This window comes from Gopherus flavomarginatus, chromosome 8 (assembly GCF_025201925.1).
Source record: "Gopherus flavomarginatus isolate rGopFla2 chromosome 8, rGopFla2.mat.asm, whole genome shotgun sequence".
In the NCBI taxonomy this organism is placed as follows: Eukaryota; Metazoa; Chordata; order Testudines; family Testudinidae; genus Gopherus; species Gopherus flavomarginatus.
In genome coordinates, this window is record NC_066624.1 from 2,172,324 (window position 1) to 2,178,761 (window position 6,438).

Below are 6,438 nucleotides of genomic sequence, written 5' to 3' on the forward strand. Positions count from 1 at the left end.
GTTTCTGCGGCACGGCGCTGGATGGGGTTCAATGGCGTGACACTCACGGGGGTGGTGTTATGTCAGGGCGGCACGGCACTCAGGGCAGGCTGGGGTTTTGGCGGTGCAGCGCTCAGGGCTTTTGGCAGTGTGGCAGTAAGGGGGAGCAGAGGTTTCTGTGGCGCGGTGCTGGTAGGGGATTCGATGGTGTGGCACTAGGGGGTTTTGGTGGCACGGTGCTGGGGAGGGTGCAGTTTCCGTGGTGCAGTTTTCAGGGGGGGGGGGTCGCTCACGGGGGGATGTTATGGCGGGGCGGCATGGTGCTCGGGGGGGCACGGGTTTCAATGGCACAGCCCTTGGGGGGATTGGCAATGCAGCGGTAAGGGGGGGCAGGGTTTTCCGTGGCATGGTGCTGGGGGGGGGGTTCAGTTGTGCGGTGCTCATGAGGGGGTGTTATGGCGGTGCAGCGCTGGAGGGGTTGGGGGATGTTACGGCACTGGGGAGGCAGGGGCTTCGGTGGTGCAGCGCTGGGCGGGGTTCGGCGGTGCGGCACTGGGGGGGGCGTTGGTAGCGCGGCGGTAAGGGGAGGTGGGGATTTCCACGGCACGGTGCTGGAGGGGGTTCGGTGGCGCAGTGCTTGGGGTTTTTGGCGGCACGGCGCTGGGGGGATGTTACAATGGTGCGGTGCTGGGGGAGGCAGGGGCTTCGGCTGCACAGCGCTGCGGGGGGTTCAGTAGCTCAGCACTCACGGGGGGGTGTTATGGCGGGGTGGTGCTCTTTTTTTTCACTTGGGGTGGCAAAAAATTTAGAGTCGGCTCTGGTTTTGCTTGCCTGCCACGGGACATGAGAATTTTGCTGACTTTATTCTGTTTGGTAAACTGAGCCTACATGCCATGCTAGGAGATTCGAGGAAAATGTCGTTCTCAAAAAGTCTGGAAAGTTCCATGAGATTCTACTAAGATCCAGAGCATTCTAGGAGGCTAATGAAAAATGAATCCACATGCGGAATACCTGGACCATGTTACTTCAAACATTCCATTTTCCCTTTTGTCACTAACAACAAAACCAGCACCCCCGGCTTGGTGACCCCCAAGCCTGGCACCCTGCAAGCCTGGCACCCCAAGCGGTTGGCTGACCCTAAATGCAGTCCTGCTGCAGCTCTGGGGATGCCATTGGCCAGCACCAGGGTGTGTGAGGCCCCCCCCCATCCTTTTCCTGCCCTAGAGACACTTCTCCCTGAGCCCACGGCCCGAGCCCAGGCCACGTTGTCCAATGCCTTTTCGTTACAGGGCCTGGGGTGATATTTCACTTTGGGCTCTGACTGTTTTGTTTCCCAGTCAGCCTGCCCGGCCAGCGTGGAGAATATCTCCATTGTTTGTCAGTTAGACCCCTGCGGGCTGAAAGGCTGGCGGTCACTGGCCGTTTGTCTGTGGTGTGGGGCATGGGCGGGAACTGTCGGCCCCTTCAGGGTGGCCGGGTGCCTGGTTTTTGACTGGAAAGTCCAGTCAAAAGGGGGACCTGACAGTGTCTGGTGAGAGCTATTGCCCTGACACCCACAGGCCAGTTACTGCAGGCAGGGGAGGGGCTGGGTCATCACCGGCACCAGCCCCTCCTCAGCCGGGGCTGCCTCCTACCCGCATGGGGACTCCTGCAGGAGAGTCCTGCCCGAGCCAGGCAGCGGGGCGGGGAAGAGTAGTGAGTGAGGGGAGAGGGGAGAAGAGGAACCGATGGGGGCAAGGTAGGTGCTTGAGAGGGGAGTGGCAGAGCTTTGAGGGGAAGATGTGGGGCAGGGGAGGTTCCATTACTGAGGCCCCGACATTCAGCACACATTTATTTCCCTTTCACTTAAAACACAAGTGTCACAGGGTCCTGCGAGTCGGGGCTACCAGCTCTGCCCCTATCTTGTGCTGTGACTCAGCCCGCACCTCCCTGTGACTCTGTTTCCCTACATGAAAACTGGGCCAAGTAACACCGTATTTACTGACTACCCAAAGGCCTTGGGTGGTTTACTAGCTAACAATTATTTTATTGCTGATTGGTTTTACTATTACGGGGGTCCTTCAGTGCAAACGTGCCAAGTATAAATATCAACACTTTCCAATTGTGTAAGGTTAGTGGCCATGCCAGTTCCAGAATCACCGTGCCACCCAGGCACTAGGTGACCGCCCCCTCCCCCCCGAGCCATAACATAGAGGGATGGCTCTTTCAAATGAGGTTAACTCGTTTTTTGGACACCCATAGGAAGGTGGCTGTCCCTGCTTCCCACTGTTTCCTGGGCAAAGCCACCTGCCAGAGCCATTCATGGCCAAGCACAGAGCGCCGTGCAGCTCCGGGGGTTCTGCTTGCATGGGGCCATGCTCGTCACATTGGCAGCCCAGGAGGGGTGCATGCACCCGCAGCAGCTGCCTGCCCAATGTGTCTGCCGAGGGGATCCAGCTGAAGGAGCCTGGCTGGGAGCAGGTCGATGGAAGAGGCCAAACCGCTGTCCAGCTGGAGAGTGGAAGCGAATGGGTGACTGGGGCCAGAGAGAACACACTCAGGAAGCCTGTCCCCTACCCCGCCTCTTTCGCCAAGGCCCCGCCCCCTGCCCCAGCTGTCCCCATTTCCCACGCCGCCCCTGGCCACGTCACTCGCTCCCTCATCCTCCAGGTATCACCGCTGCCTGTAGCACTGGGCAGGGAGGAGCTGATGTGGTGCCTGCCTGGTGGCCCAACTGGGGCACAGCCAAGGGGGGCAGGGTCAGACCCCTCAGAGGAAAGGATTAGGGTGGGGAAATCGGGGCACAACAGGGAGGGGGCAAGGGGCTGGGGAAAGCGAGCCACAGCAGGGAAGATGTGGGTCCCTGGCACAATGGCCAGGTGAGGAAACTGAGGTACAGGGGGTTCAGACAGGTTTTCCTCCGCCCCCGGCCCCCACCATGGCACTGGTTTTGTCTTTGCAGCTTGGTCCCTGGCAGGCTGGGGCCAGGAGGAGCTGCTCCTCCAAGCTCCAGCTGCAGCTGCATCTCCCCACCCCACCCCATGGAAGAGGTACCACCACCAGGTTCTCTTTCCCATCAGACGTTCTGTTCAAACACCTGGCCAGCCTAGTTCGCTCTGTGTGTGTGTGTGTCTCTCCCCGTCCCCTGCCCATCACTGATAAGTAACTTGGCCTGACAGTACTACTGGGGCAGTGCACTTGAGACTTGTTTGGGGCGTTACTCAAAGGGCTGAATGGCATCAGCAACCCAGGTTATGAGCCTGTTCTTTGTACGAGCAGCCGTGAGCCTTTTAGCCAAAGGTGACCGAGTGTAACCTTCATCCTGTACTGCAATGCACACAGTGTGTTTCCACTCACGCTGGGTGCAAACACACTATGCCTGGTTAATGACAGCCCCACACTGGCCTCTCGCAACCACACCCAACCCCCAGCGTGGCCTGCTGGGAGCCCAAAGCTAACCAGGCTCCCTGAGGCTGCCCGGCTGCAGGGCAAGGCGGAGACGTGCGATGGCTGCATCCAGCACAGCTACCCCTGCATTCTCAGCCGGGGGCACCTGGGCTGCGAGTAATGTGGCTGGGGCTACACTGGTGTAGCCAGCCAGTGTCAGGCTCCGTCTGTACAGGGCAGGGCGGCTGCGAATGCACTCCCTGCACCCAGAAATACGGTTAGTTCTGTGGCCTGCGAGGAGGCTGGGGGTGGGGTTCACCCCAGGATTAGACACGAACGCGCGGAGCGTCCTCAGTGGTGACGAATGGCAGTTTGGGCATGATGGAGGCACTGTAGCAGCAGTAGCCCTGTTATGACAGAGGTTAGCAGCACTTGTATGTGAGGTGTGGAGCTGACCCCCTGCCCTCCCCCCACCCCCACTCACAGCCCCTAGGGCAGGTGGGAGCAGTGGGATCATCTCTGCTGACCCCCTGCACATCTCAGGACACAGCCCTGGCCCACGCGCCAGCCTGTAACAGCAGCAAACTCGCAGCCAGCTGCAGCCCAGCTCAGCAGGGTACAACGCCCAGCTCGGAGGAGAGAAAGTGGCGCTTGCCGCAGGCAGGGCAGAGGGCGCTTTCTGCCTCCCGACTGGTGCTCTCATCCTCCAGCACCACACCCAGCCTTCTGTGACTGGGTGAGTTCCTGTCTGGGACTGACCTTGCCTCCCCCTTGGAGGATGGCAAAAAGGGTATTTAGCACTTCGGCTCTCGCAGCTCATGAGCGGCAGAGCGACTCTCACAGGGAAAGGCAGCTCTGCCGGCTGGTGCTGAGTGCCGGCTTCCTGCCATCACAGGCAAACAGGTTCTAAGACTCTGAAAACTGGCAGTTTGTGCCTGCTGCCATCTTTGTGCACCAGGATTATACCTGCAGCCTGACTGATGCTGCATTTTAAGGCACTGGCTGGCTGGTGTAACCCAGAGGGAAATGGCGCTCTGGGTTGGTCAGAGTTGCTGTTATAAAGACAAGTAAAGCCCAGACTGAAGTCAAGGCCAGTTTATTAAAAAAAAAAACAAAAAAAAAACGGTCATGGATGTTAAAGCCAAACGTTTCAAATGTGGCTGTCTGTGCCCATGAGCCTGGAGCCATTCCTGGTGACTGATTGTTAGCCCTGCAGAGAAGCCTTGGATTTTGGAGGTGGCCTGATGAGAGCTGCTCCCTGTCCTTTCGCTGGCAAAAAATGGTCAGGCCTCGGGGTCATAGTGATAGTGTGCAGGATAAAAGCAAAATACATTTATAGCTTTTGGTCCCCGTCATGGAGCAAGACTGACATGTCACACCAAGCCAGCTGGGTGGGGAAGTTGGCCGGCTCAATATTTGTTTGTTGTAGCAGTTGGGCATTTGTCTCAAAATGTCTTATTGAAAATTAAACATTTCCCATTTGCGCATGCAATCCTGTACCTAATTTACATTTTTTTTGCATTTACATTTAATTGCATTGCATGTGCAAGTCATTGGTTATGCACCCAGCAGGACGCTTGCTTGCACACACACCTGACTGACATGCAGTTTGACACACGTTGTTAGTGTGCATGTGTGCTGTCTGGAAATCAGAGTAAAGAATGAGCCAGTGTGCTTTTAAACAAACATTCCTGACAGCATTCACGTGTACTACTCCCGCTGCCAGTGTATTTTAGAAACATCCATGAGCCAAACACTTCTGCATGAAGGGACATGGTGGATTGGTACTGAGCATGTCAGCTCAGAGCCAGCATTTAGTTATTTCTGATTCCATCCCGTGCCTTGCGCCTGTGTTCACCTTTTCTGTGCTATATTGTCAAGTCCAGGACGGCTCCCTTCTCTGTTACAAAGGCCCAATCATGGAGTTACAAAGCAAGCATGCACCATACGCAAAACATCGTTTGTCCCTCAGCTGCACTTCTGTCTCTGAGCCCCACCGCACACAGTTCCCATGGCATAGGGGAGGGTGCAGGTTCAGCCTTTTGCCCATACGATGTTATGATTTTCTGATCGGATGAAGGCAGCTGTTGGACTCAGGTTTGTGGTGATTTGAAATTCACCTTTCCAAGCATCAACTAGTCACTGAGAGGTCCCTCCTTCTTCTGACCCCTCCTCCAAGGAAATATGTTCACTGAGAGAGTTGTGGAAAGTGAGACTACTCCCACAGCAAGCTCCAGGAGCATCGGTGCAATGTGATTTGTCCATGATCAGCACTGGGCTGTTTTTACTCCAGAGGCTTCATTTAAAGCTGGTCAGCCATTTCCTGTGCTGGGCATTCCTTTGCATAAGGGTCTTTCAGATCTAGGAGCCTCTGGGTGCTTTGAACAGCTGTGTTTTCCATGTCCAAGTCCTGCAGGACATCCCCTTCCAGCACTTGACAGCGTAGCCTTAGGATTTGTTCCTCCCATGAGCCATCTGCCATGCACTGTATTTGTAAGCACAGCCATTCCCAGCAAAAAACTGTTTCAAGGTCTCCTCTTTCACAAGTAACTGTGGCGTGGTAGATGACATGATTAAATAAATGCCGGTAACTAACGTTCACTGTTAAAAAACGAACAGGGGACTGAAAGAAGGTAGTGAGGGAGCCAGCAGGGAAATATACCATATGGTGCTCAGCTGACTATGGACGATAGCATCTAGCAACCTTTCCTAGGCTGGTGGGTGTAATCTTGATCTTCCGTTAGTCTATAAGGTGCCACAGGATTCCTTGATCTTCCACTGAGTTTCCATCATGTTAACAGTGTTTCCACTCATTCTTATAAACACACACAGCAGACCTGTCGATATTATTCATCACAGTCTCCACTGCCTCCTTTTTTGCCCCGTTATTTTATCATAAAAAATTATTCTAGCATCAGTCAATAAACTTCTCTGACCTTCGCATTGTTGGACTCTAGAAGCATACTGAGTTGGGGTGGGGAAGTAGAAAAGACTCGTAAGAAGTCAGGTTTCGTGTCTGTTCTTGGGAGGACATGCTAAGGGCAATCCATCGGACACAAGCTGCACACAAGTCCATCTGCAGCATTAGCATCC